Raw genomic sequence first — 23,356 nt, 5'->3', positions numbered from 1 at the left:
ATTCTAGGGTTTGCTGATACAATTTCACTATCGCATTTCATCATCCTGGTCTCTATTGAAAATTGTCAACAGTTATCCTTCTCAAACCAGTAAGGATTGGAGAGAGCTGTGTCCTAACCCCACTACAAGAGTCTCAATTGGGTGTGTGCAATATGAATGTTTACATATGTATGTACACACTTATACATAGCTATTATGTACACATACACTTGTAAAGTGAATATATAAGTAGAGATATTATAAGGAATTAGCTTGCATCATCTTGGAGATTGAGAAGTCCCACCAGGGTTTGCAGTCTGCAAGCTAGAGACCCAGAAAAGCTGATGTTTAGTTTCAGTCTATGTCTGAGTCCAAAAGCAGGAGAAGATTCAGCTCAAAGACAGATGGAGAGATAATTCTTTCTCATTTAACCCTTTTATTCTTTCAGGCCTCCAATAGATTGGATGAGGCCACCCCACTGGGCCATCAGCCTACTGATTCACATATTAATCTCATCTAGAAGCATCCTCATAGACATACCCAGAATTATGTGTGACCAAATGCCTGGGTACCCCATGGCCCAGTCAGGTAAACATATAAAATTACCCATTTATTTGCATGTGTATATATAGATAGGTATATATATGGATAAATATAGATATAGATACATATGGATAAATATGAATAAATATAGAAAATTGTGTACAGCCACCTAAAATTCTATTGTAGATACAGTTCTATTATTGACCAGCTCTGCAAAAATTGGAGATTCATTAATCTTTCACAGTTATACTTCTTAAATTACACAAAAAAATGTGTTTTTAGACTCATTCAAAGAAACTTGAGTAGAAAAAAAATTTAACCTATATATATCCATAATAGAGAGGCAAAATACTTTTTAAAATATGAGACAACTTTGTGGTAAGCAAGAGACAGTTGCATTTCTCTAGTTTTGAGTGACTTAAAACCTGGTTTTCATGTTTCCCCCTTAATACCAGGTAATCAGGATGGTTTTGTGAGTTAGAATAGTATTATCAGTTTCAGTACATAAAAATTCAAAAGCCAGCCAAGTGATTTGTCTAGCTTGTCATTTCAGAAAGCGTTTATGTTAGAACATCATTAAAACACATTTCCATGTCAGTATCCTGTTTTGATAACATACTCATTTAAATGTAGCTATGCTCCCGTTGAAATGCACAGATAAAATTTTTTTTTACAATAGCCGAAACCGGTTTGGCTCAGTGGTAGAGCATCGGTCTGTGGACTGAGAGGTACCGAGTTCGATTCCGGTCAGGGCATGGGGATGTGCAGGAGGCAGCTGGTTGATGTTTCTCTCTCATCAACGTTTCTAGCTCTCTATCTCTCTCCCTTCCTCTCTGTAAAAAAATCAGTAAAATATATTTAAAAAAATTTTTTTTACAATACACAAAAGAAGGAAACATTAAAAGTAGTAGGAACTATTTTGTATATGTAAAATATTATGTATAGTATATTATAAGATATAAATTATAATGCATATAACTATATAATAATATAAATAAATTATACTTATATATATAACAGCATAAAAGGGTCCTATAGATCTAGAATTTATTGGGTTTACAAAACAAATGTAATTAACAATTTAGAAACAGCTTTTCTTCTTTGTGTCAAGGGTAAGTAAATTCAAAATCAAAGGAAAAATAAAATCTTAATTTGTATTCAAAGGCATTTAATCTGTCTGTAATGGGGAAGGCCTATATTTATCCATAGGACTGTGCCCATCTAAAGTTATAGACAAATGTGTGGAATGATTTTTCGGCAAGGAACCAATTTGTCCTTTACAAATGGATCACCACAGGTTCTGTTAATTTGTTCATTAGGCCTCCATATGGGGCATGCTGTGTGGAGAGACAAACGGAAACAATTTGGAATGAATCTTTTATGTAAATCAGGGCATGTGGATGCAAAGGAGAACCCAAGAAGTGGTGGCCTTTATTTCCTTTAACTAATAAAATTACACAGTTCACATGGGCACCGTCTCAGCAGCCCCCATCTAATGAGTAAAGTAACGCAGGGAAGGGCACAGACTCCCAAAAAGATAAACATTTCAGGGCTTTCTGTTTTGGAATCATCGAAGAAAGGGACATATTTAGTTCTTCCATGTGAAATTAACAGGCTTGCATGTCAAAAATGATCAATTATTGCTGGTTTCCTTTATGTTCCACTGACATAGCTGTTCAACAGAATCAGTGTCAATGGATCTAAGGGAATATGAGAAAGTATGCAGACTTTGCTCAGACCAGAGGTGGGGACTTGAGTTTTTAATAGCGCCGTTCAAAAGCAGATAACTTTTTTTTTTTTCTCCTTAGGATAGGAAAGTAATATTTGTGCTGAGATATTTTATGCAATAAATCGAGCATTATTCAGATAGATGTAAATGAGGGCACAAGAGAGAAGATATAAACCAAAATGTGCCACCACAAAGCAAGAAGTGATTAGTAGAAATCTAAGATTCATTAAATTATTGAATTAGTAGACACTTACACAATTTTTAGTCTCTTTCCAAATTATCTTCTCACCCTTCTCTCCATCATTTTTATCTTTTATTTTTATTCACATTACAACAGTGAACACTTTTGGTCTGTAATTCTTGTTTGATTTGTAATAACCATACAGTTTCTAAGCTCTGTCATTGTTAACATCTTTTATCCAATCCCTTCTTTGTTTATATTTCAGGCAAATCCTTTCATGCTTCCAAATCAAGTCCCTCTTCTTAAAATCTTCCCTGATGGTTGTCAGATGGGAGCCTGGGTGAAAAAGGTGAAGAGATTAATAAATAAAAATTGGTAGTTACAAAATAGTCACAGCGATGTCAAGTATAGCATAAAAAATATAGTCAACAATATTGTAATTACTGTGTATGGTGCCAGGTGTATACTAGACTCATTAGGGGATCACTTTGTAAGTTATAAAATTTCCTAACCACTGTGCTGTATACCTGAAATTAATATAATATTAAATACCAGCTATAATTGAAAAATAAAAAATTAAAAAATCTTTCCTGGTAAAAGTGTCACATTTCTCAATTCATCACACATTTCTGAACAATAATTTTCTCTATTCATAACCTATAACATAAACACTATCACTTTCTCATGTGTCTGACTTCTTTAGTTAAATATAAATTGTTTGAATAAGTGCAGCCTTCACAATTGTTAAGCCCCAGAGACACATAATACCTTAATGATTAATTAATAACTTACTCAATATCAATTCTACCTAATAAACACCTATAGGAAACTCCATTCAACAGCAGCAGATTCTGTATTATCCTCAAGGCTAGGCCACAGGAGGACATAAAATCAGCTTGAATCAACTAAAGAGATTAAAGTTTTAAAATTGACAAAATAGAGAATAGAGAAAATCAACAAAAACAAAAGTTAATTTTAAAAGAGTAACAAAACTGACAGATTTAAGCTAAATTGAATAAGCAATAAACAAACAAACAAACAAACAAACAAATAAAAATAGATAGCTCATGACTAAAATCAGGAGTAAAAGAGGAGACCTTAATGCTGATTTTGCAGAAATAAGGTGTATTATAGGGGAATACTTTGAACAACTGTATGCCAACAAATTAGATAACTTAGATAAAATGAACAAGTTTATAGAAATGCACAAACTACTAAAACTGGCTTAAAAAATAGGAAGCCTAAATAGATATAAAACAGAAATTTATTTAGTAATAAAAAATTACCCTTCCTAAAAAAACAAAAAACAAAAAAACACCTAGACCCAGTGGACTTAATTGATAAACTGTACCAAATATTTAATAAAGAATAAAGAATTTTCTCAAACTCTACCATAATTAAAAGAGAAGGAATACTTCATAATTCATTATGAAACCAGTATTATTGTACTCACAAATACAAAATACATAATAATAAAATAAAACAACAGGCATTATGAGCATAGATGCAAAAATCCTTAACAAGATATTTAGCAAACAAAACAACTAGAGGCATATAAATGGATTATTTAACGTGCTCAAGAAGGATTTATTCCAGCATGCAAGATTAGATTAACATCCTGAAATCAATTAATGTAGTATACTTATCATCAGAATAAAAGATAAAAAGACTTCATGTCATCTCAATAGACACAGAAAAAAACATTCATCAAGATTCAACATGCTTCATGATAATAAAACACTTAACAAAACAGTAATGGAAGTAGATTATCTGGAATTGATAAATATCTAAAAGATACTCTAAAAAGGATTTGCATATTCTGAATATCTCATATATAAATGAAATCATACAATATTTGTCCTTTTGTCCTTTTGTGTCTGGATTCTTGCACTTAGTATAATGTTTTCAAGGTTCATCCATATTGTAGCAGGTGAAAACATTTCAATCATTTTTATAGCAAAATATTATTTAACTAGAGGCCTAGTGCACAAGTTTCTGCATGAGTGGGCCCTTCGGTCTGGCCTGCAGGATTTAGCCAAAATCGACTCTCTGAAGTCCTCTGAATGGTCCCGGATTGCGAGAGGGTGCAGGTCAGGCTGAGGGACCCCACTGGTGCACAATTGGGGCTGAGAAAGGACAGAAGGAGGGCTCCAGGTCAAATTTGGTCTATCTCGCTCAGTCCTGATCAGTGGAACCCCAGAAGCTAGCTAACCTACTGGTGGGAGCATCTACTCCCTGTTGGTCAGTGTACATCATAGCTAGCAGTTGAGCGCCCTTAGCGTATCATTAGCATATTATGCTTTGATTGGTTGAATGACTGACCAGTGCATATTAGGCTTTTATTATATAGGACTAGAGGCCAGATGCAGGAAATTTGTGCACTGGTGGGGAGGGGAGGGAGGTTCCCTCAGCCCTAACCTTACCCCTAACTGCTTGTTCCCCTGCGCAGGCCCCTTCCTACTGCTTGCTGCCTTGTGCCCACCTGATCTTGCCTGATCTCTCCCCTAACTGCTTGCTCACCCTGCTCAGGTCCATTTTTTTCCCTCAAGAATTTTTTCATCCACATTCAAAAGGAATAATGATCTATAGTTTTCTTATGATGTCTTTATCTGAGTTTGGAACCAGCATAATAATGACATCAAAGGAGGAGTTGTGACATCATCTCTCCTCTTTCTTTTGGAAGAGGTTGAAAAAAAATTAGTAGTAATTCTTCATTAAGTGTTGATAGAATTCACCAGAGAAGCCAACTAAGAATGGGTTTTTATTTATGGGTAGCTTTTATTATTATTATTTTAATCTTGGTTATTATAGGTCAAATGTGATTTTAAAATTTCTTCTCTTAGGTTCAGTAGTTTTTTCATTTCATCTAAGTTACCTAGCAAGTTGGCAACCAGTTGTTAATAATGCTCCTATATAATTCTTTGTGTTTTTGTAAAATTGGTAGTAATATACTCTCTTTTGTTACTTTTTAGGAATTTGAGTTTTTCCTTGGTCAATATATTTACAGTTTTGTCAATTTTATTGATATTTTCAAAGAGCTAACATTAAGTTTCATTGATTCTCTATTGTTTTTCTATTTTCTAGTTCCTTATTTCCCTCTAATATTTATTACTCCTCCTTATTGTTTTGGGTTTAGTTTGCCTTTCTTTTTCTTATTTCTTAAGCTGGAATTTTAGGCTATTTGTTTGCAATTTTGGGGAATTATATAAATTTATCAGCATTGATTAAATAAAATGACAAAATGAAAAATATTCAACATAAATTAAGCATAATGAGAACAAAATAATAGGTTGCAATATACTTTAAATAATAGTATAAGAAGGGGGAAATTAATAAGATGGAGCAATAAGAGATGATTATTTTCCTGGAAAGAATGAGTGGAAAAAGTCCTCAAATATAAGGTTCACAAGGAAACCAAAATAGGATCAATGAAAAGAAACTACACCTATCCAGTGTGTTAAAACTTCAGAATGTCAAAGAATGGGGTTCTACTAGTAAGACTGACAACAGACCACAATATATGGCAAAAGATATTGCCAACCTGGGATTCTATTTGTAGTGATAGATGATTCAATGTGATGGGAAAGTCAAGAGGTTTAAATCTGAAAGAAGTGACCACTTACATTAAAAAAGTGAATAGAGAATATTCCCTAGGAGAAATAAAATTACTTCTAGAAGGTAGGTCTAGGATTCTAAAATTGAAGATGAGAAAGATATATCTAAATCCCAATCTCTGGAACATAAAATGTTACCTTATGTGGAAAAGAGTCTTTGAACATGTAATTAAGTAAAAGCATTTGAGATGAAATCACCGTGGATTGTCTAATGCTTGTGTGAGAGAGGAAGGTGGAGGGTAGACATACAGAGGAGAAGCCATTATGTGACCTGGGGCCACTGAAAGTAGGAAGAGGCAAAAAGGACTGTCCCCTGGGCCCTTTGGAACGATTGCATCCCAGCTTACCCCTGAATGTCAGGCTTTTAAGCTGCCCAGTTTGTGATTTAGGAATTTGAGCTCCACAGGAAGCTCGAACTCTATGGGACCAACTAAAGTACAGACTATCATTAATGAATTGGCACAGGAAAGGAGCTAATGTGGATATGAGCAGAAATTAATAAGGGAGAAAACATCAGGTCAAACTGATAACTCAAAATCCTGTTTTTCAGCAAAACAGCACCAACAAACAAACCACTAAATAGTGTAATTAAATAAAAAATGGAGATTGCACTCTGAGGTTGCTGACCATCCCCTCTCTCTCAGAAGGAGGGTTTTACCTGTGGACGGGGCTGTAGGTATTTATCTTTTCCTTTACCACGTCACCTAATTAGTGTCTCACACACAGATGTTTTATAGACTTTTCTGGATAATAAAATATAGCGTCCTTGTTGGCCTCTTATATTGCACTTGGAAAAATCACAATTAAAGACAAATGTGTGTTTATTCACAGGTAGCAAGTTAGTTCTGAGATTTTGGGTACTGAGAGATGTGAAGAGAATTCCAGGCATCTCAAAGTGAAATATCCTGTAGGACTTCTAGTACCTGCACCATTTAGAGGGCTGTGGGAACATCAGAAATTAACAGCTCCATTGTGCCACGGCAATTAGATGACAGCAGCTGCCAACCCAATGAGCTGTGGTGTCATGTGCCCCTTCTGCAGTCTCCACAAATCAATCCAACCAGCCAGGAGCTCCGAGAGCCTCCGAGCTGTTATGGATTGCACTTGTCCTGAATTTATTAACTTACCCCTGAGCGGTTTGTGTATAACTGGACCCACTGGGGAGCAGGTTAGGACATGGTGACTTCAAGGTGATTCTTAAGACACAGTAAAGAGAAGTGTAAAGCAATTGGCTTGAGATGGAGCAGGAGGATCTGCATGTCTACACAGAAGTTTGTGTACGAGATGACTCAAGTCTGAAAAAAGAAAAAAGCATCTTCACAAATAAAGACAGTTTTGTATTCAGATGTAGTATGTGGGAACCTGCGTGCTCAGAGCACAATGTGGGCTGAGAATGTCGGTCCCAGTAGGTGCCGGGCAGGGCAGTGGGGAGATGACAGGGGGCAATGTGGGAGGGGGCAATGCCCCACCAGCACGTAAGTATACAGAGAAATATGGAATACTCAGTAATTAGAAGTCCAGAAACTTTGGGAAATGTTAAAACATCAAATGAAATTGGTAAATCTCTGGTCTTTTTACACTGGTTTCTCAGTAAAAAAAAAAAAAAAAAAAAAAAAAAAAAAAAAGGTCTGTTTTTGACTGAGAACCCTGAACTTTTGTGACAATTCTCCTCCCTAGAAAAGGTAAATCAAACAATCACATGCCTCCTATTCAGATGTTGCACATCTGGTCTTTGCCCAAGAGTGCAGATCCCAAAATGCAACCCTAAAGGGGCACTGGAATATATGAATATGCCTTTTAAAGTTTAAGCCAAGTTTGTATGATTGTTTATATCGTTCTATCTTAATAGGGTATTTTTTTTTCTTTGCCTACCTACAAAAGGTGTCTCTTAAACTATTCTGGATAAAATTTTTATACAGCTCCTCACCGCCTCATTCACTTTCTCTTTTCAAATCCTATTATCCCCTCAAGCACTGCACATCGTTTTTCCGGGCTTGTTAGCGTAGCGCCGTGTTAACTCCAATTCTTTATTTCCTAACGGGTATTTGTTCACTCTCACAAGCCAGAGCTCACCTACCATCAATTGAGTTGAAAGTCTTCCAGCAATGAATCTCTTACTTTATTCTCATCAGCCTCATCTTCCATATCATTTCACCTTCACTTTTGTCTACTTTGTATCAATTTATCTATTCCAGCTGAAATTGTTCCTTGGTCTTATCATCAGCTACACATGATTAGGGATCAACTATTTCTCTCTTATAAACAACCTGGAGCTTCACCTTCAGATGAGATTCAGGGAATTAGTAATATCTATTCTATTTCTGACAGGGGCATTTACATAACCTTACCCAGTGCCTATGAAGATGCTGCACTTGGAATTGGGAACTATACCCCTACAAGTCAGACATTTCTGCTCTCAAGCAGTTAGCTGTCCACCACAGAACTTAAGATATGCATTGCATACATGAATACAAATGCTCTTATCACCCAGCAGAATGTAATAAGTACTGTGTGGTTGGCACTGTTGCCATAAGACTCCACACTGAAGTCAGAATCACAGTTTGCTGAGATTCCACAGAAATGGGGCATTTGAGTTGGAATCTGAACAGCAATCAAGGCATTGATGGATTTGGATTGCTGTGCAGTCGAGGACAGACCTCATCCAGGAAGTCCACTAGGGACATGTTTTAACAATCCCTGTTGATAAGCACCACATCTGAAGATATTTAACATTTAAACAAAAATGTGGGGTAACATTTTCTGCCACCCTCCGAGTCTTAGAGACCCTTGTCTCTTGTGTATTGAAGGTCCAGGCCCCATTTATGAAAGCAGTCTTCTCTCAACTTGGTCATCCAGTTCTCATTTCCAGAAATTCTTGCATGTTGGTGCCTAGAGAACTTTGCCCCATAAAGAAGAGAAAATGTGGCTTTAGACTTCTGATGGAAAGCAGATTTTCTGTTCCTTCCACATCTTGAGAAGACATTTCTCAGAGCTTCATTCCTAGTTCACAATGAGTCTCTTCCTCATTTTCTTTAAATGTCCTTATTGTGGTATGTAGTTATTTCATTAGCATGTGAAGTGTCTATGGTGACTGAAGATTGGCTTGACTGTGTCTTTTCTAGGTCATGACAGAAGCCGCAAGAGTCCAGAACTGCTCTGCAGGGAGCCAGGATATAAATGGTCAGGGGATAATTCAGGTGCAGAGGTGAGGGAGGGAATGAGAAAGCCACCAGGTAGCCAAAATCATTCCTCTTGGGTTGATTACATGGCCTCTGTAAATATGATAGACTTCCAAATATAATTATTTCAAAGAAAGTAATCTAAGCACTCTCAAGAATTACATATTCCATGATAGGTCTTCAGATACTAAAAAAATCATAAATGCTTTGTCATGCTCTCACCTCTTGTATAATTGTAGATACATACTATATGATTCTTTTTGGGATGACAACAATGATTAGCAATAGTTTTGGCTGATTTAATCACCAATAACAATAGCTAATACTTAAGTAGTACTTAATACATGCTGGGGACTATGCTAAGCGCTTTAAGTATCATCTCTGTATAATTTTCACAAGAACTCTATGATGTAAAATGTAATTATTATGCCTGTTGGTATACATGAAGAAACTGAAGAACAGGGGCATTGGATAACTGCCTGTGATTACACAGTGGGTAAGTGGTAGGGTCTGGAGTAGAAACTAAGACTTCTCACGGTATATGTGTGTTCTTAGCCACTAGATCATGCTGATATTAATTCATAACCTATTTATAGTCAGTCCTAGCATCAGCACCAGCAATACACAACTTGAATGTGCACATGTGTGTGAGCTTAATGATTAGTCATTTGTTTATTCACATTATATATATATATATATATATATATATATATATATACACACACATATATATATATATATATTAATATATTTTATTGATTTTTACAGAGAGGAAGAGAGAGGGATAGAGAGTTAGAAACATCAATGAGAATCATCGATCAGCTGCCTCTTGCACACCCCCTACTGGGGATGTGCCCGCAACCACGTTACATGCCCTTGACGGGAATTGAACCTGGGACCCTTCAGTCCGCAGGCTGATGCTCTATCCATTGAGCCAAACCAGTTTCGGCTAATATATATTTTTAAAATAATTTTTTTATTGATTGCAGAGAGGAAGGAAAAGGGAGAAAGAGAAACAGCAATGAGATAATCATTGATTGGCTGCCTCCTGCACATCCCCCACTGGGGATCAAGCATGCAACCCAGGCATGTGCCGTGGCTGGGAATTGAACCATGACATTTAGTTCATAGGTTGATGCTCAACCACTGAGCCACACCAGCTGGGCATAAAATAATATACTTTAATGCTTTGGAAATGTGTCACTCAATTCATAACTGATTTAAAGTTAGCACATACGTAAAACTTTATACAATAAATAAAAAAATAAAGTTAGCATAGGGAACCCCTTTAGACAAATGCATGTGATAGCAAAAGAAATGTACTTCTCCTATGAGGCCTCACTTATCTCCAAGTTTGAACTTTCTGAATTGTTGGTCTTGGCTGATATAAAAATAAAGAATACTCCAGTGTACACTGCCAATTCTAAATAAGGATTTGGGAAGAGATTATTGAAAATCTTCTCTTTCAGTACAAATTAGTACTGGACTATGCCACATAGTGCCTGCACTGATTGTGTAATCCCTTGAGTGTTAACGTTTCGTGAAGAGCTTTGAAAGAAATAAATTGTTCCATCTCAAATTGAATTCTGATGATTCAAATTATACTAAGACTCTCATAAGAAAACAACAGACATTTCTTAGATAATAAATGCACGGTTAATTCAATAGAGAATAGAAAGTTATGTCTTTGGTTTGCCATAAAACAATAAAACTATTTTTTATTTCCATAAGCAGCATTATAATAAGCACATAAGTGGGAGCCAGATAGTGAGTGATATAATTTTGTTTATTAAAAAGAGTTACATTCTTTTTTTCATAAATGAGAGTGCAGTGAATGGACATGAAAGTAAGTGTGAGTAATATGGAAAAAAATAACTTTGCCTCTTTGCATTAAGAATTTGAAATGTAAAAAATAAAAAATGTGTCCAAAGATGATGTACATACACATCAATACTTGTCTGGAAATGCTCTTGATTTTCAAGAAAATGATATTTCGAACACTTGAGAGGAATGAAGTACTTCTTCCACGATTGACATTGTATTCACCATCAAATGCTTTCTGTTAGGATGGCAATGATAGCTTGCATAGCTATGGCACAGTTAATTATTGCCTACACATGTTTACAGATGAAAAGATATGCTGACAGAAATGTAGCTGTATTGTTTTAGATGTGACCATTAGCCTTCTCTCAAAATTATCTTATAGTCTTTGAAATATATCATATTTCATTTTTATAAATTTTTTATGTCTGATACCCAATAGAATTAGGATATCAAGAAGGTCACAGAGAACTAAATTCCTTAATGCTCAGTATTCTGGTTAATTTTTTTTTTTTTTTTACATTTTCTGTGTTTCACTTGTTATATGTGGCATTTTTAACCATTAAATATTTTTTATCTCTAAATTATTCATCAAAAGCCCCTATGACATCTTTCTAACTCAATGTTTCATCTATAAAGCTTCTTGCATCTTTCTCTCCACCATTTCCATTCCCAGAGATGAGATTTCCATGACTTTAAGCATGGACTACTTCAATAATAGCAGATGCATTCACCAGTCAGCATGTATTGCATGTGTGCATGGAGCTAAGCAGTTTCCTGGATATAAGGAAAGTAGACATCATTCTCACACTTCAGGGAGCTTACGGGTTAGTAGATGAGATAAGAAAATAAATACACCCATAATACATGCCTCACACCCATGCATACACAGATACAAACAGGCACAAATATGCACATGCACATGCATAAAAACACAGCAATGTACACACCACACACATAAACACTTGCAATTCACAAATACAAAACACAATTCACACATGCATGAATACATCCATAAACATACATACATACATACACACTCGCATACGCACGTATACATGAGCATATACACATGATACAGACACACACATGCATGAACGCATAGGTGCAGGGTGATCATGTCTTTTCACAACACCTGAATCCTCTCTTGGGGGATTCAGGGAAGGTGACACTCATACTATGTTTAGGCCTTGTTTCCTCAAAACCTTCTCCACCTGCACATGCTCCCCCTGTAGTCATTTTGTGCATTTTTTCATGAAGCACTATGGCCACTCCATGACTTCTCTGTTTTATGTTTAAGCTTACTGTTAGCTACTAACAGTTTCAGCTGCTAATATTATTTATGGATGTGGCCCTATCTTTCTTCCCAGATTTAGTTTTCACCATTCCTCACACAAAAAACAAGATCCAGAACAATTTACCCACATGGAGCCCACAAAAACTGTGCATTCTGGTTTTGTATCTGAACAATGCCTGTCCCCTGCTTTGATTTCCTAATTTTATCTGCACTCAAGTCCCACATGTAGCTTCACCCTCCCAACGAAATCAGTTTAAACAGGGGTATGGTGGATTATGTAGTCTGGGAACAGAGCTCTTCATATCTATTATCCTTTAGGACTTGCATATACCTCTTGTAAGCTGGGTAATTTCTAAACATGTTACTTGTTTTACATGTGAAATTGGACTTTAGAATTAGAAAAGAGAAGAGCAACCAAAAGCGTATGCATAAAAAGTTGTCCAAAAATATGGACAAACAGCCTAGACAGTGTGGCTCAGTGGTTGACATTTGACCAGTTCAATTCCTGGTCAGGGCACATGCCCAGGTAGGGGTCATGCAGAAGGCAGCTGATCAATGATTCTCTCTCATCATTGATGTTTCTATCTCTCTATTCCTTCTGCTTCCTCTCTCTAAAAATCAATAAGAATATATAGACAAACAGCGTCTTTTCTCTGTTTATAAGTGGAGAGAACATTTTTAAGAGTTTTCCTTCAGATTCTCCAGGAGTGCTGCCTAGTAGAACTCTATGTGACTGTATAAATGTTCCCAGCACTGCCTAATATGCTAGCTGATAGTTACAGACATCTTTTGTGCCATGGAAATGTGGTAAGTGTGACTGAGAAGCTCAATTTTAAATTTGGTTTCATTTTAATCAATTTAAATTTAATTATAGATGCCCACATGCAGTTCATACAGCTCAGGAGCAATGACTTGCCATGCACTCGCTATATAGGGAAGAATAAACCCACCCACTTGTAATAGTAAAAAGCTGAGATGTTAACCACTCATTCAATGAAAAGAAGTAAATTTTCATTGTTACTCTATTCTGGGAAGGATGAGTAACATTAAAGGTATCACATAAATGCAAATGCACATGTTGCTCTCAAAGAATTTAAAGTCTAACTGAAGATAGGAGGTACATCTACAGGCAGCCATAACAGGGAAGTGTTTATAAGTTTAGAATTTGGAATGAAATAATGAGGGAAGAATTCACAGAGCACTTGGTGTCAAACTAATTCATTCATTTATAATCCCAGGGTTTCTGTGTCTTTGCTAGTTATTGGGCACATAGCAAGTGACTGGGCTAAGTTATGCAGGTGCAAATTTACATATGTTGTGCATTAATAATGAGACAACAGGAGCACAGCTTAATTAATTACTAACACAATTTCCAAATATACATGGTGTGGCATGACCTTAGAAAAGGGATGAGTGCATATCACAGCCATTTCCCTAGCACCATGTTTTGCCCATCATCTATTCAACAGGCCAGCTCTTCAGTACTCCTCTTGAAGCTATGTAATGGCCTAGACTGGGAGATAGGAATCTGAAAATTACTTAGCTTTTTTTTTTGCCTTTTTTTTTGCCTTTTTTTTTTTTTTTTTTTAAGGGACAGAGGCTCTTGGAAAAGCCGTAAATGGTCTGGTAGAGAATGATAACTTTAATGGGTGGAAACCAGATTATGAATGTGTGCAAGGAGATTCCAAATCTGATGCCCTGGTACACAGATACACACTAGGAGAAACATGTGGGCATTCACACTGTAGATGGGCCACTAGATAGTTCCACACCCAGGCCCCCTTTCTGTCCTGGAGTTTCAAAGAAGTTTTTACATTTCTGTGGAAGATTGATTGGTCCTTGTATAGCAGGCTTGAACGCATGAATGAAGCAAAGGCTTAAGCAAGAACAGATATCGCAGGGATAAAGCTGTGGGGTTAGTCAAGGCTTATGGTGGTTCATGGCCTAGGAGAGACCTCTCATCCTCCAGGTCTGCTTCACGATCAGGTGCACATGGGCTCCTGCAGACCATTCCTTGCAGTGCTCCCCGCCCCAACACACTCTGCATTATTTCACTTCATTGCTTTTGTGGGAACTTGTGATTATTCTATTCATTTTCACCCCATAAACTGCACTTTCATGAGGAGATATTACTTCTGCCATGCCCACAGTTATATCTTCAACCTATGTACAAAGCTGAATAAATATTTGATAAATTGTGTTTACAAAAAATTGTTGTTGAACTTTTTAAAAAGACCCTTGGGACTTTTTCTCTTTGTATGTGTCCATAAAATGCCAAGTGATTGGGTTTGAGAGAAGACCCATTGAAAGTTCTGGACTCTACTGGGAATCAGAGGCCTTTTACAGCTCCTCCCCCCAAAACAAACAGAAAAACACCACAAAGAAAAATGAAAATTTTTTATTTGATATCATTGTGTTTTAGAGCAAGAAACTGTATCCTATATAAAAATCAAATTTTCCCCTCTTAAGGAAAAATTATTAGCTTGCTTATATAAGTCATGAAATAACTTTTTCCTAAAAAGTTGTACTCAAAATGCCTGAAACTATTACTTACCAGTGTATGTAATACTAGAGGCCTGAATGAAAGAAATTTGTGCAAGAGTAGACCTTCCTTCCCTTGGCTGCAGGCACTGGCTTTCCTCTGGCACCTGGGGCCTGGGCTTCCCTCGCAGCCCTGGCCTCGTCCATAAGGATGTCTGGAAGGATGTCTGGTCTAATGATCATATTACTATTTTATTATTATAGATTTGCAAGAAATTTAAGGGAAACACATACCAACACACACACACACACACACACACACACACACACACACACACACACAGAGAGAGAGAGAGAGAGAGAGAGAGAGAGAGAGAGAGAGAGAGAGAGAGAGAGAGGAATAATACATAGAAATCACTCAGGTATTTATTAAACTCCTATCATGAGACAAACCTTAAAAATCCTCATACTCATGTAATTTAGGTTTACTGTGGGAGAAAAAAATAAAATGGATATAATTTGAAGCAATGGTAAACATTATAGAGAAAAATAAAAATTTAAAAATGTGTTTTTAATTTAATTTATTATTAATATTTATTAAATTTATTGGGATGACATTGGTTACTAGGATCATACAGGTTTCATGAGTACATTTCTACAATACACGATCTGTATATTGCACTGTGTGTCCACCATCCAAAGTCAAATCATCTTTCTTCACCATATGTTGGTCCCTGTATGATCAAGGGGAGTCTTCACTGAGAAAGCTGGATTTTTGTGGAGTCCTGAGGTGTTGAGGAAGGGAGTGATATGAATAGCTAGTAAAAAGTTTCCCCAGCAGAGGAAAATGGCAGTGCAAAATCCCCAAGCAGAGAGAGGGGCTTCTGGATTATTGTGGGAATAGGAATACATTCCCAAGAGGGAACAAAGCAGGCAATGACTTGAGGTGAGAGAGTCATCTTAGGGCTCTGTGGGCCACCTTTGGAGCAAGACCTATTCACTTTCTGGACACGTTGGAGAGGCAGGTATTTCACAATGTGAATTTCCCCAGATGTTTAGAAAGTTAATTGGTTTTTGCAAAGGTAGTTTTCGAATTTGAGTCTTATTTAACAACAAATTAGAAAAACAACATGCTGCATATTTTGGTTATCACAAACCCCATGGTGTAATAAAATTACAGTGTGACAGCACCCTGCCATTCATGACAACAAAAGAATCACAGTGGTGGCCAAAAGACTAGAAACAGCTTTGTTTTCATTTAGTTCACATTTTACTACAATAGAAGTTTTAACTGCATTTCACTTTGAGGATTTGAGTTTTGAGGTATTCAGAACTATGGAAAGGGGGTGGGGTCCTGCCCTGCAGCTGTGGCTCCAGTGAGGTGGGTGAAATGACAGTGTTGGCAGAGGGAGCCAAGAGCTGATGAATTTGAACATGTCTTGGTACCTGTGTTGAAAAGATGGATAAAACCATCTTGGATGGGATTACACTGCACACTCAATTCTTTTTTTTTCCTTTTACATTTTTTTATTAAATTATTATCTCTGTACATATTTTAACATTGCCCACCCCTCCTATACATACCCTCCCTCCCCAGAGTTTTGTGTCCATTGGTTGTATTTATATGCATGCATACAAGTCCTTCTGTTGATCTATTATCTCCCCCAGATCTCCGTACCCTCCCCGCTGTAATTCGACAGTCTGCTTATTGTTTTACTGTCTCTATATCTATCTTTTTGGTTCATCAGTCTATAATGTTCTTTATTATCTATAAATGAGTGAGGTCATGTGGTATTCTCTTTCATTGAATGGCTTATTTCACTCAGCATGATGTTATCCAATTCCATCTATCGTATTTTTTGGACCATAAGACGCACCGGACCATAAGACGCACCAGTTTTTAGAGAAGGGAAATGAAGAAAAAAAGATTCTGAAACAAATAGTGTCCTAAAATATTTTATGTGCATTAAAACCCAACATCACAGTCATAAACACATGTAATCAACCCTGTAAAGTAAACAGGAGCATTTAGAACCACTTTAGAGCCGGGCAAGCACACAGAGACCACACAGAGCCGGGCAAGTAAAAAAACTTTTTTTTTAAAGTATATGTGTAGGCTATATTTGGACCATAAGACGCAAGGACTTTTCCCCCCCACTTCTGGGGGAAAAAAAGTGCGTCCTATGGTCCGAAAAATACGGTAGGTTGCTGCAAATGATGATAATTCCTTCTTTTTTATGGCAGCATAGTATTCCATTGTGTAGATGTACCATAGTTTTTTGATCCAATCATCTGCTGACGGGCTCCTGGGCTGTTTCCAAATTCTAGCTATTGTAGATTGTGCTGCTATGAACATAGGGGTGCATATATCCTTTCTGATTGGTGTTTCTAGTTTCTTGGGATATATTCCTAGGAGTGGGATTACTGGGTCAAATGGGAGTTCCATTTTCAGTTTTTTTGAGGAAACTCCACACTGTTCTCCTCAGTGGTTGCACCAGTCTGCATTCCCACCAACAGTGCATGAGGGTTCCTTTTTCTCCACAACCTCGCCAACACTTGTCGTTTGTTGATTTGTTGATGTTGGCCATTCTGACAGGTGTGAGATGGTACCGCATTGTTGTTTTGATTTGCATCTCTCGGATAATTAGTGACTTTGAGCATGTTTTCATGTGCCTTTTGGCCTTCCTTCTGTCTTCTTTTGAAAATATTCTATTTAGGTCCATTGCCCTTTTATTTAGTTGTATAATTTGTCTGTAGATGTTGGATATTAAACCTTTATCAGTGGTAACATTTGCAAATATGTTCTCCCACACAGTGGGCTTTCTTGTTGTTTTTGTTGATGGTTTCTTTTGCTGTAAAAAAAGCTTTTTATTTTGATGTAGTCCCATTTGTTTATTTTCTCTTTAGCTTCCATTGCCCTAGGGACAGTATCAGTGAAGAAGTTCGTTTGGCATACGTCTGAGATTTTGCTGCCTGTGGATGCTTCTAGTATTTTTATGGTTTCCGGTCTTATGTTTAAGTCCTGTATCCATTTTGAGTTTATTTTTGTGTATGGTGTAAGTTGGTGATCTAGTTTCATTCTTTTGCATGTATCTGCCCAATTTTCCCAACACCATTTATTGAAGAGACTGTCTAGACTCCATTGTATATTCGTGCCTCCTTTGTCAAATATTAATTAAGCATAGTGATTTGGGTTGATATCTGGGTTTTCAATTCGATTCCATTGATCTATATGTCTGTTCTTGTGCCAGTACCAGGCTGTTTTGAGAACAGTGGCTTTGTAATACAGCTTGAAGTCTGGTATTGAGATCCCTCCTACTTTACTCTTCTTTCTCAGGATTGCTGTGGCTATTCGGGGTCTATTATTGTTCCAAATGAACTTTTGGAGAGTTCTTTCTAGGTCAGTGAAATATGCTGTTGGTATTTTAATGGGGAGTGCATTGAACCTATAGATTGCTTTAGGAAGTATGGACATTTTGATGATGTTGATTCTACCAATCCATGAACATGCTATGTTCTTCCATCTCTTTACATCTTCCTCAATCGCTTTTTTCAGTGTCATGTATTATAGTTTTCCGCATATAGGTCCTTTACTTCCTTAGTTAAGTTTATTCCTAGGTATCTTAATTTTTTTGGTGCGATGGTAAATGGAATTGCTTTTTTAGTCTCTGTTTCTGTAATTTCACTGTTGATGTATAGAAATGCCATGGATTTCTTGGCATTAATTTTGTATCCTGTTACATTGCCAAATTCATTTATTAAGTCAATTAGTTTTTTAATGGAGTCTTTTGGGTTTTTAATATACAATATCATGTCGTCTGCAAATAAGGGTAACTTTACTTCTTCTTTTCCAATTTGGATGCCTTTTATTTCCTCTTCTTGTCTAATTGCAATGGTTAGTACTTCCACTACTATGTCAAACAGGAGTGGCGATAGTGGGCATCCCTGTCTTGTTCCTGTTCTTAGAGGGAATGGTTTTAGTTTTTGCCCATTGAATATGATGTTGGCTGTGGGTTTGTCATATATAGCTTTTATTATGTTGAGGTATGATCCTTGTACTCCCACCTTGTTGAGAGTTTTTATCAGGAAAGGGGGTTGGATTTTATCAAATGCTTTTTCTGCATCAATTGATATGACTATATGATTTTTATCTTTCATTTTGTTTAGTGATGTATCACGTATATTGATTTGCAGATATTGTACCATCCTTGCATTCCCGGAATAAATCCTACTTGGTCATGGTGTATGATCTTTGTGATGTTCTGCTGGAGCTGATTTGCTAGAATTTTGTTGAGGATGTTGGCATCTATGTTCATGAGGGATATTGGCCTGTAATTCTCTTTCATTGAGTTGTCTTTTTCTGGTCTTGGTATTAGGGTGATGCTGGCTTCATAGAAGGAGTTTGGAAGTGTTCCTTCCTCTTGAATTTTTTGAATAGTCTGAGAAGGATAGCTTTTATTTCTTCCTTGAATGTTTGGTAAAACTCTCCTGTGAAGCCATCTGGCCCAGAACTTTTGTTAGTTGGAAGCTTTTTGATGACTGTTTCAATTTCTTCCCAAGTCACTGGTCTATTGAGATTTTTAGATTATTCCTGATTGAGTTTTGGAAGGTTGTATTTTTCTAGGAATATGTCCATTTCCTCCAGGTTTTTCAATTTGTTGGAATAGAGTTGTTCGTAGTATTTTGTAACAATCCTTTGTATTTTGGCGGGGTCTCTTGTTATTTCACCTCTTTTGTTTCTGATTTTGTTTATTTGAGTCTTCTCTCTTTGTTTCTTGGTTAGACTGGCTAGAGGTTCATCTATCTTGTTTATCCTTTCAAAGAACCAGCTCTTGGTTTTGTTGATCTTATGTATTGTTTCTTTGGTCTCTATGTCCTTTATCTCGGCTCTGATTTTTGTTATTTCCTTCCTTCTGCTTACACTGGGCTTTTCTTGTTGCTGTTTTTATAACTCTTTGAGTTGTAGAGTTAGATAATTTGTTACCATTTTTTCTTGTTTTTTGCAATAGGCTTGTAGGGATATGAACTTCCCTCTCAAAGCTGCTTTTGCTGTGTCCCATAGATTTTGGATTGTTGTGTTTTCATTGTCATTTGTTTCCAGGATGTTTTTAATTTCTTCCTTGATTTCTCTGGTAACCCAGTCCTTGTTTAATAACATGCTGTTTAGTCTCCATGTGTTTGATTTCTTTGGATTATTTTTATTATAGTTAATTTCCAGTTTTATGCTACTATGATCTGAGAAGATGCTTGATATGATTTCTATCTTTTTGAACTTGAAGAGACTTTGCCTATGTCCCAAAATGTGGTCTATCTTTGAGAATGTCCCATGTGCACTTGAGAAGAATGTATATTCTGTGGCTTTGGGGTGGAATGTTCTGAAGATGTCAATTAATTCCATGTGGTTTAGTGAGTCATTTAGGATTGATATTTCTTTGCTGATTTTTTGTTTAGATGATTTGTCCAAGGGTGACAGTGGGGTATTAAAATCTCCTACTATGATTGTGTTGCTATTAATCTCTCCCTTAATGTTGTCCAGCAGTTTTTTTTTATGCATTTGGGTGCTCCCGTATTGGGTGCATATATATTTACCAGGGTTATTTCTTCTTGTTGGATTGCTCCCTTTAGTATTATGACGTGGCCTTCACTATCTCTTGTTATGTCCTTCATTCTGAGATCTAATTTGTCAGATATAAGTATTGCTACCCTAGCTTTTTTTTCATTTCCATTCGCCTGGAAAACCTTTTTTCATCCCTTCACCCTCAGTCTGTGTGTGTCTTTTTTTCTGAAGTGGGTTTCTTGTAGACAACAGATGTATGGGTGTTGTTTTCTTATCCAATCTGTTACCCTATGTCTTTTGATTGGAGCATTTAATCCATTCACATTTAAAGATATTATTGATAGGTAGTCATTTGATACCATTTTTATTCTATACCCCTGTGTTCCTTCTTCACTTCCTATTTCTTTATTTTTACAGTAGACCCTTTAGCATTTCTTGCATTGCTGGTTTGGTGGAGATAAATTCCTTTAGGCATTTTTTGTCTGTGAAGCTCCTGATTACACCTTCAATTTTGATTGATAGCCTTGCTGGGTACAGTATTCTTGGATTCAGACTATTCCTTTGCATGACTTTGTATATTTCATCCCATTCCCTTCTGGCCTGATGAGTTTCTGTTGAGAAGTCAGTTGCTAATTTGATGGGGGTTCCTTTATATGTAACTTTCTGTCTCTGGCTTCTTTTAAGATTCTTACTTTGTCGTTGGTGTTTGCCAATTTAACTATAATGTGCCTTGTCTTCAATCTTCTGGGATTCATTTTGCTTGGGACTGTGAGCATCTTGGATTTGTGTGGGTTTTTTCTTCTCTATCTCTGGAAAGTTTTCTGTCATTATTTTTTGAAATACATTTTCCATGTCTTCCTTGGTTTCCTTTCCTTCTGGAACCCCTATTATTCTAATATTGTTTTGTTTCGTATTGTCCCAAAGTTCCCTTAGGCTCTCCTCCTGCTTTTTAATTTTTTTTTCCAGAAGCTGCTCTAATTGGGTATTTTTTTCCATCTTGTCTTCTAGCTCACTGATGCAGTCCTCTGCTTCTTCTAGTCTACTCTTGATGCTTCCTATTGAGTTCTTCATAGTAGCGATATCGTTTTTCATTTCTTCTTGGTTCATCTTTATTTCCTCTTGGTTCTTCTTCAATTCCTCTTGGTTCTTCTTCATTTCTTTTTGTTTCTTATTTATATCATCAAATTTCTCTTCCATTCTTTTTAGCCATCCTATGATCATTACAACATAAGAACAAGCATAACAATTTCACTAAAAAGCATAAAAATTCACTATAATCACCATTCATGCAAACAACAACAAAAGGATAGAGAGAATAGTTTTTTTGTTGTTGTTGGTTTTTTTAACTAGTTAATATAGTGAAGAGAGTCGTATTTATACACTTGGAGCAGGGGGTTGGAAATTAGGTCTATAAGTATGGTGAGGGTTTTAGCAGGGGGTATACAGAAAGAATAGGGGAAAAACTAAAGCTGGAAAGGGATAAGAAATACAGGAGACGAAAAGGGTAAAGGTCAGTAAAAGAATAATGGTGTAAAGGTTGAGTTGAGATAGGGTTGAACGATGCTATAGTAGAGATTAAAATAGAATGAAGACTAATCCCAATGTAAAATAAAGAGTAAATAAAATGGTACTGAAGTTAAAAAAGAAAAGGAAACAAAAAATTCAAAATAGCGGTAGTAATAATGATTATTGAGATTGAAAAATGTAATAATTGAAAAGGTAAAATCAAGTAAAAAAATTGTTTCTTAAGTAAAAGATGTAAAAAGAAAACAAAATAAAAGATGTAAAAATGAAAGTAAAATAAAGAATAGTAAAATTAGCATAAAAATGTCCAGTAGTGGTCATTCACTTCCTCTGTCATTCTATTTGGCACGCCTGATTCTTGGTCCAGACAGTATTGTAGTTCCCAGCGTTCCACTGTAATTCAGCCCCCAGGTGGCAGTGTTTCTGGTTTGAACTCCCAGTCTTTTTGGCTGCTCTAGCCTTCTTTCTCTATGGCTCTATGTTTTGTTCTGGTAGGCTGCCAGACTATCTCTTCTGGCTCCAATCCCTTGTTTCCAGGAAGGCAATTTCCCCTTGCTGTCTACCAGGATATGCCCAACTGGACAGTCCTTCCCTAGTACTCAGAAGCAAGGGGGTGAAGGGGATTAGGTGCAGGGTGGGTCTGCGCCAAGGTGTCCAGATGTTCCGCCTTTGTCGGGACAGTCCCGATCCTTAACAATTTGTCCCGTGTCCCTTGGTGTTTTAAAAAACTCCCCATTTTTGTGAAGATTACGTCAAACCCAGCATTGGGTCAAGCAGGGCAGGATTCTCTCTGCAGCAGTAGCCTTCTTTTAGTGCAGCTCGGCGCGGGGAGCTGCTCAGGCACTCCGAGGCTACCATTACGCGGGCTGCTCCGGAGTGCCACGGCTACAGTTGCTGCCTGCACCGCGGGGACCCAGAACCCTCACGTTTTCCCCGCAAACTCTGACCTTTCTGTGGGTGATTGAAGAACTCCCTTGAATCCACTTATTTGCCCCGATTGGGGAGTCACAGCTGCTCGATGGTCTCCTCTGCTGTGGGTCTTCCAGGCCTCAGAGAAGATCCTCCTTTCCTGGTAAGATGGTGCAGCCTTCCCTCTGAGCCCGTAGCTCCGGGATAGGTCGCTGCTGTCGCAGCGCTGGCTGCTTGGTCAGGAAATCCTGTCCAGCGGACTCTTCCTTACCTTCCTTTAGAGTTCTCCTGCCCCTTAGCTGCCAGTCAATATTTCCTGAGCGACTCAGATGCTGCTTTTCTCTGTTCTGGGACCAGGGTCAGAATAAGTCCGTCTGTTCGGCCGCCATCTTGTCGCCCAATGTCTGCACACTCAATTCTTAACCCTAACCCTAACCCTAACCCTAACCCTAACCATAACCATAACCATAACCCTAACCCTAACCCAACCTATTTGATGCAGCAGGTTAAGCATTCTATATTCTTGTGTAACTGAGAGAGAA

The sequence above is a fragment of the Pipistrellus hanaki genome, assembly GCF_964339955.1.
Source record: "Pipistrellus hanaki genome assembly, chromosome: 1".
Taxonomy (NCBI): Eukaryota; Metazoa; Chordata; class Mammalia; order Chiroptera; family Vespertilionidae; genus Pipistrellus; species Pipistrellus hanaki.
The sequence above is the reverse complement of the archived record's forward strand: the minus strand, read 5'-3'. Positions refer to the sequence as shown.